At 36.0% G+C, this 10,000-nt stretch overlaps 1 protein-coding gene across 3 annotated transcripts in view; it reads right to left on the reverse strand.

Annotated features, from left to right (window-relative positions):
• Cerk (Ceramide kinase) overlaps positions 1-10,000 on the reverse strand; it is a 156,647-nt gene that overhangs the window by 50,262 nt on the left and 96,385 nt on the right. The gene's annotated exons all lie outside the window — the stretch shown is intronic.

Raw genomic sequence — 10,000 nt, forward strand, 5'->3', positions numbered from 1 at the left:
CAATTAGTAGTAATAATAATAATAATAATAATAATAATAATAATAATAATAATAATAAGCTCCCTCAAAATTATTCGTCTTATTAATTTGTCGTCAAATATTTCGTCTCCTAAACTATAGAACAACCGTTTGATAAATGTTCATAAAAAATTAATAGTCTTGGGAAACAGGGCTGTTTGGCTAGAAGAAATTACTTCATTTCTTAAGTTTAGGTGTCTAGAAAAAATGGTTATTCGCCGCAAAAAAAATATTTTTTAAGTCTCAAAACCAAAATGTCTACGTGGACATTTGAAAAATATGGATATCACAAAATTTAGTGGAAGTTAAAAAATTTTCTTAGAACTTTCATAATAATGTACAGGAGTGAATTAATAGGACAAAAAAAAATGTTTGGGAGAATAAAAAAACATGACGGCCAAAATTATTAGTAAAAATAGAAAAACGCTATTAGATTATAATATTCTGATAAGTAACTTGCAAAATTAATAGGTAAACTATTATCTCAGAGATAAAAAAAAAAGTGTCACCCAAAATGGATGCTGTCAAAAACAGAAACAAAAAAACTAGAAAATGATGCCATTTCTAGTGCGTAAATTGCAAAGTCTTGGATCTTTAACTCAAGAAGTTGAAGATGAAAAATCTAATAGATTTTTTTTTCAAAGTTGCTGTAACACCAAAAGAAAAATGGTGCTATAATTGTAGTATTAAAAGAATATTAAAGAAGTACTGGATAAGTGTTTATCGCAATATTATTACCTAAAGGTAACTTTCATGAAAAAAAAAAAACAAGTGAATCTCTTTTACATGTTCTTTCTGTTATTTTCATGATGCAATACTTTATCTGCACCAATTGTGTAAAATGGAACAGAACTCGTTTATTATTGGAGTGAGGGGTATAACAGTTCGATTTTGTTGGGTTCCAGCACATGTAGGTGTGTCTGGAAACGAAAAGGCAGATTTACTTTCAAAGAATGTTGCAACTGAGTTGCTACCAAGAAGGAATCTCATTCTTTGCAATGATTTTTCCCTAGCATAAAGAAGTTGCACCTGTATGAACTTATTCTAAATGAAAGGTTCTGAAATATATAGAATTGAATTGAATATACAATCTAGGCCTTAATGCCACAATGGGTTTCAAGCCAATCTATTTCTAATCTTAATTCATGATTTACATTGCAATCGAAGACTTTTGCAACCTCTACAATATCACTCATATTTTACGTTTAAGGCATTTATAGCGGCCATCATGATATTGACTTTCAATATTCACATGCAATAAAAAAAATAAAAAAGAAACCTATTTTTATCGTTTGCCCCAAGATTATGTTTCTTGAACACACATACCAATTTTGTAATTGTAAAATATGAACAAACACAGAGAAGGAAGAAATCAGCATCGCGAAAAAAAAACAGAACAGAGTGAAATGGCCATGTACGAGAGCTTGCGCTCGCGCATGCGCAAAAGAACACCTAAGAAGAAGGAGAGAAGTGAAATCGATCTTCTACAGTTTGGAAGGAGTTCGTGCTCTGCCAAATTAGTGGCAGGCCCCCTCACCCACCCCCATCCTCCTCCTGTGAGAGAGAGAGAGAGAGAGAGAGAGAGAGAGAGAGAGAGAGAGAGAGAGAGAGAGAGAGAGAGAGAGAGAGAGAGAGAGAGAGGCAGTCTTCCACAGAAAGGATGCTGACGGTCAAGGTCACTTTTGTAAACGAAAATTAAGAATTTGTGAACGGGAAGGAGCGATCAGCCAGTTACACTTAACCAGCAACCAATAACAAAAAACCAGCTACTAGCAACCAGCAATCTGTAACCAGCACTCAACTAGTAACCAGTAGCCCGCAACCAGCAACTGGAAACAAGCAACCAGGAACCAGTAGCCAGCAATCGGCAGCCAACAAACAAAGCAAGCCGTAACCCGGAAACCAGCAACTAGCAACCATCAACTAGCAACTAGCAACCATTAACTAACAACCAGCAACAATTAACTAGCAACAAGGAACCAGCAACCGGCAACCACTAACCTGCAACTATTAACCAGCAACCATTAACTAACAACTAGCAACCATTAACCAGCAACCAGCAACCATTAACTAACAACCAGCAACCATTAACTAGCAGCAAGCAACCAGCAACCGGCAACCATTAACTAGCAACCAGCAACCATTAACTAGCAACCACAAATAAACCAAGGATGAAAATAGTGCCCCATAACATAGAAAATAACAGATGAATTAATAACTTTCATGAAAAACAAAATCAAACAATAATATTCATTTATATCTTCGAACGAGTTCAAACTTCCAGCCAATGTTTTTACGTTGAATTGGCTGACATAAATCTTTTTACTCTTTATATATGAAATATCTGTTTTGATGTTATTCTCTTCAAAACATTTTAATTGTACTTTATTTCTTATGACGTTCATTTGTTTCCTTTCCTCACAGGGCTATTTTCCTTGTTGGAGCCCTTGGGCTTATAGCATCCTCCCTTTCAACTGAGTTGTAGCTTAGCTAGTAATAATAATATGGTTTAAGTGCAATCACATCTCCCTTTATCATCATCATCATTATTATTATCATTATTGTTATTAATATCATTATCATTATTATTGTTATTAATATTATTATTATAATTATTATTACTAGTAATCCTATAGTTATTATTATTATCATTATTACTAGTAATCTTATTATTATTATTAATTATTATTATTATTATTATTACTAGTAATCCTATTGTTATTATTATTATTATTATTATTATTATTATTATTATTATCATGATTCATCTCCCCAATCAAAAGTTCTGAAGCCCACATAGGGTTGGCAAACACGAGTTGAACTAAAAACGACATGTTCAATTAGATTATTAAAATTGTGCCTCGAAATCATATAAACAGAATTAATCCTATTCAACAATGAAATGATTTTAGGACCCACCATCTGAAAATTATATAATCGCTTGGCTTGAAATATTAAATCTGAATAAACCTTAGACTGAGACAAAAGAAATAATACTTATGAAAATTATACAATCACTTGTTTCACTTGAAATTAAATCTGAATGCAATATTTAAATTTGATACTTACTGAAAATTGATAATCGGATAACGATACAAATACCATTCACCTTACTACAGGGCCAGTTACAAAACTTTACACAATGCCAACACTCGCCCCAACACAAATCTAAAATCTCCTTTGACTTCTTTCGTTACGTTTCAACACAATTTAAGTTTTGAAGAGATGTTTTCAATTCTACAAGTTTCTGGGAATTTTTCAATGTTATATAAAGATGTTTCAAACTCCACACTTTCTTGAGAGATTTTCAAAGCAGCCTGTTTTAAAAATATGTTTTCCATTCATATGTTTTTGAGAATTTTTCAATGTAGCCTGTTTTCAAGACATGTTTTGAACTCCACACTTCCCTAGGAATTTTTCAATGCAGCCCATTTTAAATAAGGTTTTCAATCCTACATATTTCCGAAAATTTCTCAATGCAGCCCGTTTTCAAAAGGTGTTTTTAACTCCATATTTCTCTAGGAATTTTGCCACTTATAAGAGATGTTTTTAAATTCCCTACTAGCCCGTTTTTAAAAGATGTTTTAAACTCCACACTTCTCTGGGAATTTTCCAATGCAGCCCATTTTCAAAACATGTTTTTCACTCAATACTTCCCTGGGAATATTTCATTGCAGCCCCCTTCCAAAAGATGTTTTTAACTGCACCCTTCCCTGGGAATTTTCCAATGCAACTCATTTTCAAAAGATGTTTTAAACTCCACATTTCCTAGGGAATTTTTCAGTGCAGCCCATCTTCAAAATGTGTTTTAAACTCCATACTTCCTTGGATGGCCTTACCAGGTGGGCAGTGGTCAGTTTCTCTCCAGCGTTCTAGCGGTAAGTTGCTGACTCCATGGGGTCAAGGCTAGTGATGGGTATGAAGCTCTTGCGGGATTTCAATCTGTGTCTAACCACCCGGTGATCATCAAGCAGGTGCCTTTCATCATTCCCTTGTTTATAACTTTGCGTCTTTGAATGGGCTGTTCAGCAGATGTTTGGTGGAGCCATGCCTCCCAATCTATAGAGTACTGGGAGTTGGCTGTTGGTCTCAAGGTACCAGTAATTATGCAACATGCTTGATCGAGTTCAGCGTCAACTTTGAATGATTTGACCCTTCCCAGACTAGTGATCAGTATTTGGCAGCGGAGTAGTCAAGCGCCAGAACTGTTTGTCTAAGGCAGTGGTTCTTAACCTTTTTCATCCCATGACCCCCCGGGACTAATCAGAGTATTATTATGACCCCCTATAATAGATTTGGAAATAATGAACCTTGTCAAAGGGTCAAGTAAACAAAATTACAGGAAGACCATGGTTTACTCCTATACAATTTTATTGGAAACACCACAGAACAAAAACCTTGAAAAATTCCACTTACATAGCCTCTACAAATGCCATAAAATTATCAATTCCAAAGAACTATTCAACACCATACAACACCTAGCACCTACTTCTCATTCACTCAGTGTGATGGTTGAAATTGTTTTGCAGCCATAAGTCTATCAAAGCGAGGACCAGTGTTCGATAGGCAACACCTCATGTCAGTATCGATGACAAGCCTATTGGGTGCCTTTGTTTTCAGTGCAACCATTGCTGAGAATCCAACCTCGCATCAGTAGGTTGACGGGGACTGAATCAACATGGTTAATGCACGCATCGAGAGAATAGGACAGTAGTCCTTCACTTTTGCCCAAAATGTTGGGAGCTCTTGTTCGGCAAAATCGACTTTAAGCTGAGAATCCTCATGAATTTGATAAAATTCTACCTTAGCAGCAATATCAGTATCACTGATGGCACTATCCTTTACTGAAAAGGGTCTATAGATCCACGCATCAGTACAGCGGTCGTTTAGTCCTGGAAAGTAATTTTCGATGGCGTCATTTACTGCCAAAAGATGAGTGGAGATCTCCTCACTGAAACTACATTCAGCATCTGGCATGGAACCCAGGAGAGTCATCATCTCCGTGAAGAAAGTGATGTCACAGTCTTGAACTCTTTTCTGGTAAAGTTGAATTTTAGACTTGAACGCTGCCACTTTGTCCCGAGCTGTGTGCATCATTGTAACGTTTCCTTGGATTGAAGTATTCAGAGAATTTACTTCCAAGAAGAAATCTGCCAAGTAGGCAACCTTTGTTACAAAACAATCATCCTGCATCTTTTCATGAAGAAGATTCTCCTTTGCCATATGACCACGTTCCAACAGCATTGTTATTTCTTCGCGAAGTTGTAGCACGCGATTTAAAACTTTGCCGCGTGAGAGCCAACGTACCTCTGTATGAAATAGTAGAACAGAAAATTCAGCACCCATTTCTTCACATAGCAATTTAAAAATCCTTGAAGTTATTGCACTTCCACGTATATGGTTCACAATCTTTACAACGTCAGTAAGCACTTCTTGAAGTCCAGGTGGGAGATTCTTCATTGCCAAAGCATACCGATGAAGCATACAGTGAGTGAAAGAGACATGTGGAGCGGCATTCTTCATGAAGGCTTTGAAGCCCGATTTGCAGCCGGCCATAGAAGGAGCTCCATCTGTACACACTCCAACAAGTGCGTCCCAACCTAGTTCGTGCTTAAGGAGAAAGGCTTCAAGGATTTTGAAAATATCTTTTCCACGAGTGGTTGTGGCCAGTGGTTCATAGAATATGTACTCGTCTTTCATAACTTTCACGTCAAGGTAACGAACATAAACAATAAGTTGGGAACATGAAGCAACATCCGTTGACTCGTCCAGTTGCAATGAATAGACTGGGCTACTCCTCACAGCAGCCACTACTTGCAGCATAATATCGTCACTCATGTCCGAGATCCGACTCCTGACTGTATCATTCGAAAGGGAAATAGCCCTCATCTTGTTTGCCTGCTGTTCTCCAAGAATTACCTTCGTTGCTTCCAGAATGCAAGGCTTAATCAAGTCTTCGCCAATATTATGAGGTTTCTTGGTCTTAGCAATTTTTAGAGCAATTCTGTATGAAACCTCCAACGCTGCTTTATTCTGACAAGCAAAGTGACCAGTGGAATCGATGCGACTGGCCTTCAGGGCAGCTTCTTTTTGCTTGAAATAGTCCAAGTTTTTGTCCCCCAAATGGCTGTGACAGGACTCAAAATGGATCTTCAGCTTGCTTGGCTTCATACTTTCGTGACTCAAAACTTTGCTGTAGATGACACATTGCGGCTTAACCACTGAGTTCTGAATAATGCTTGTGAAACCCATCTTGAGAAAGGCTTCATTGTACGTACGTTTCTTGGCAGACATAGTGCAAAAAGGAAACGACAGAGTATCTGGAATAAAAAAGAAAATCTCGTTTCAGATCTCGCAGGCAGAAAAGGTAAAAGATGGAAAAGGTAACGCAACGTGAAAATAATATGAAAAAAAAAACGTTGTTAGGCGCCCATAACAAAGGAAGTTGGAGAAATAAGTAATGACGTTTCACATGGCCACTTGACTTACCGTAACTGGTAACCATGACCATATTACAATTCATATCACAAAACTGTCAAGCTTATGTTAATTTCTATATACTAATTGCTATAGCAAAATTATTTCTTAATAATTGTATACTAATTTCTCCTAAAAGAAAAAAAATGCTTAGCGTGCAATGTAAACATTAATCAGTATCTCACTTGATCTCGCAAGAACACTCACCCAATCATAACAACAGCCTCCCCCTTTCTCTCCCCCCCCCTTTACTCTCAACGATTCAAATTAAATAGTAAATAATTTACGTACTTCCTCATTGTTTTGCAGTATTTTTTATTTATAATTATATGAGAATAGGTATTTTCATGTGAATGATCAGTATGCAATGAGCATGGACTCAGGGAGATGCGTATGTACGATCATTAATGAAACAAGGTGAGGATAATGTAAATTTTGTTCACCTTGCAGCCCTCCCACCCATGGCCGCTGACCAATGGCAGGGCGTCAGAGATATCACGTTATTCACGTCACGTATCACGTGACTTGGAGGAGTATCCGATTGAGCTATAATGGGAATTTATTAACGCTATTTTGGTAACACTGGCTATGGTTAATGTGTAACAGACCACCCAACTTGTGACCAGTGTTGTACTCATCAAACTGGTAAAAGCCCTACTGGCTATTTCAAATACGTGTATAATATATTTGAAAAATAAATTATTCTCCAGAACCCTTTGTGACCCCTTAAGAAATCCCAAACGACCCCCACGGGGGTCACGACCCCCAGGTTAAGAACCACTGGTCTAAGGCTTGGAGAATTTGTTCCCAAATTTGAATTGGCAAGTTTGCTAAGGAGGTTATTTCTGGTGGCTACCTTATCCTATACTTTCCTTACATGCTCCCTAAAATATACTTTTCGGCCTAATGTAATGCCTAAATAGATAGCAAAATTATTCTTCTTCAATTTCTTATCATTCCAGATGTTCGACTCCCATTTTCATTGGTAGTTTTTAAGATGGAAAACTACACCTATTTTTTCTGGGTTGGCATTCAGAATTTTTTGCTCGCAGTATTTATTTAGATCTTTTAAAGCAAATGATAATCTACTCTCAGCGATAGTAAATGAATATATATGTGCATAGATATGTGTATATTGGTGTATATGCATTATGTTTGTATACCTATGTATGAATATTTATGCTGTTGAATGTACTTGGGTATGTAAAATTATTTAAGATAAACTTGTATTAGCAAAAAGGAATTGTAGGTAACTATCCGAGGGTTTAGGAAAATTCCTGGACATTTGAGCTGTCTCTTCAACCCCTCCCAGTGGTCTATTCAGCTCTGCCTATCAAGGCACCAATATTTTTTTTTCTTTTTTTTGTAAATACAGGTACCATACTTTTCAGATATTTTGTTCTATAAAGTTTGTAGGTAGGTTCATATATATTGTAAAAATCTCTATCAATACAGCAGTCCTCATGATGATATACAGACAAAACAACTTGGGATTCACTCAGTATTTTCACTTTGCCTTGTGGTTTATTCCACAGCCATTCACCCATATGCCTTCATAGCTCTTTCTAATGATTCAAACAGCCGTCAATATCAAATTGATTATAAATCAATAATGCTATTTTCTGCCATACTTATCACGGGAAGTAATGTCTGCTTTCTTATCTCGTCGTCAGCAACTGACTCTCATTTTAAATTGTTGGACAAAAACTTTTAATGGACAAAATTCATTATCACTTATTTGAATAATAATCTTTAATACAGTCTTTCAATTATAATCCTGTTCAGCTCTACAAGAGTGAACATAATTTCTGGCAATCTATTTGTACTCGGATCATCCCTAACTATATCATTCACTTAGTATCAGTCAAGTGCAGTTCATTTCTGAAAGGTTTGCTTTATTCTAGAAGTCTTCTTATGGTTGTGATCCAATTGTGGGATGATCTTCCCAATCTTATAATTGAATCAACAAAACTCTAGAAGTTCAAACTTGGCTCGGATGCTTTTCCATCGAGACGGTAGACTAAAGTATCATTTCAAAATTTGCTTGTTGCTTATCTATATACCTATTGAAGCTAAGGGCTAGATAATAGAGGATTCATTATTCATTACCTGATTTCATCAAATGATAGCCAGTTCTTCGTGATGCGCAGTGCCTATCTAAGTAAGGTAAGGGACCTCTGCCGGTCCATACTGATTCCAGTAAGATCATCCGCCAGGCATCAGGAGTAGAAGCCAAAGAGACATCTCGTCAATCGCCTTAACCCCAATCTGTCACCCTGCTGCCAGGAACTTCATCGAGATTTAGGGGGGCACTTCCTCCACATCTAAAGTTCTCGTTACTCCACCAGGTGGCTTATCTGCTTATATTGAGATACTACCACTAGAGAGTTATGGGGTCCTTTGACTGGCCAGACAGTACTACATTGGATCCTTCTCTCTGGTTACGGTTCTTTCCCTTTGCCTACACATACTGTACACCGAATAGTCTGGCCTATTCTTTACAGATTCTCCTCTGTCCTCATACACCTGACAACACTAACCTCAATTCTTCTTCACCCAAGGGGTTTACTACTGCAGTGCAATTGTTCAGTGGCTACTTTCATCTTGGTAAGGGTAGAAGAGACTCTTTTGCTATGGTAAGCAGCTCTTCTAGGAGAAGGACACTCCAAAATCAAACCATTGTTCTCTAGTCTTGGGTAGTGCCATAAGCTCTCTACCATGGTCTTCCACTGTCTTGGGTTAGAGTTCTCTTGCTTGAGGGTACACTCGGGCACACTATTCTATCTAATTTCTCTTCCTCTTGTTTTGTTAAAGTTTTTTATAGTTTATATAGGAAATATTTTAATGTTACTGTTCTTAATATTTTATTTTTCTTGTTTCCTTTCCTCACTGGGCTATTTTCCCTGTTGGGGCCCCTGGGTTTATAGCTTCTTGCTTTTCCAAATATGGTTGTAGCTTAGCGAATAATAATAATAATAATAATAATAATAATAATAATAATAATAATAATAATAATATAACCGTTGCAAACATGGATTGCTAAGATATGCCGCCTAGCACGGATGTATATCGCCTTTTAAATTACGATGGATAATGACACATCTTAATTTCATTTTTTTCTTACATTTAATTCTTTACTTCTCAGAATCCATTTCACACTGGAATGCTTTGGCTGTTGGTCCCTTAGGATTGTATCATGTTGTTTTTCCAACTACAGCTGAAGCTTGCCTTGTAATAAGTTTATACATACACATGAACACGCATCATATATATATATATATATATATATATATATATATACATATATATATACATATATATATATATATATATATATATATATATAAATATATATATTATACATATACTGCATATATTTACATACATATATATACATATATATATATATATATATATATATATATATATATATATATATATATATATATATATATATTTATATATATATAAATATATATATAGATATATATATATATAAATATAT

Source organism: Palaemon carinicauda, unplaced genomic scaffold (genome assembly GCF_036898095.1).
Source record: "Palaemon carinicauda isolate YSFRI2023 unplaced genomic scaffold, ASM3689809v2 scaffold2, whole genome shotgun sequence".
Taxonomy (NCBI): domain Eukaryota; kingdom Metazoa; phylum Arthropoda; class Malacostraca; order Decapoda; family Palaemonidae; genus Palaemon; species Palaemon carinicauda.